Below are 837 nucleotides of genomic sequence, written 5' to 3' on the forward strand. Positions count from 1 at the left end.
ACCCTTTATTTATTGTTATTTAATTTCTTTTATACAATATTGATTACAAATTAGCGATTCTGCCAATAATCTTCATAACTTTTTACGTACTATAATTAAGACTTAAAAATTCGAGAATTACAAAAATTGTTTTAGAAAGTGATCCATCAAATTAATCTCGATAACAGTTTCATACTATGTGTTTTAATAACATAATTTTACCGAATATCTTATCCTTCTAGGAGATAGCTCTCGGTCCACTTTACCCGAGCGCATATCTACCGCCACTTAATCTTTGCGCCGCAACCCCTGAAGAAGAGAGAAGGATCAGAAGAGGGTGCCGAAGAGGGCCATATGGTATCTTCGGACGCGTGGCACAAAGAGGAAAGTCGGCACCGTTTTTAACGCCATGTGGCAGTTCAAGGAAGATGAGTACACGAAGACCCAGACTCATTTGTAACCGCAACTGTCAGATCTTCATGGAAGGCTATTGGTAGTAGTAAGTGTTTTCCATTTGATTTTCACCGATTAAACGACAGAACAGCCGAGCCGATATTTCAGGTGCGTGTCAGCTGTCTGTGCTACGGCATGATATCACCATGAGGTACTAGGACATGATATCATCATGACGTTGCGCATTCGCCTGCAAGGCTTCCGTCGATTTCTTCCGGTTTCTTGTGTCATCCGGATGCGTCGTCCACATGCTACATTGGTTCGAGTGTGGCGGAAGATTTAATATATAGCAACAATCCAGATTTAATAATAAAATATAAAATAAGATTTTCAAGCAATGATGAAGCAAGATTTTCAAGCTTCTACTGAACGGAATTGTACAAATTAGTATCATAATTATTTAGA

This window comes from Trachymyrmex septentrionalis, unplaced genomic scaffold, assembly GCF_001594115.1.
Source record: "Trachymyrmex septentrionalis isolate Tsep2-gDNA-1 unplaced genomic scaffold, Tsep1.0 scaffold40, whole genome shotgun sequence".
Lineage (NCBI taxonomy): Eukaryota > Metazoa > Arthropoda > Insecta > Hymenoptera > Formicidae > Trachymyrmex > Trachymyrmex septentrionalis.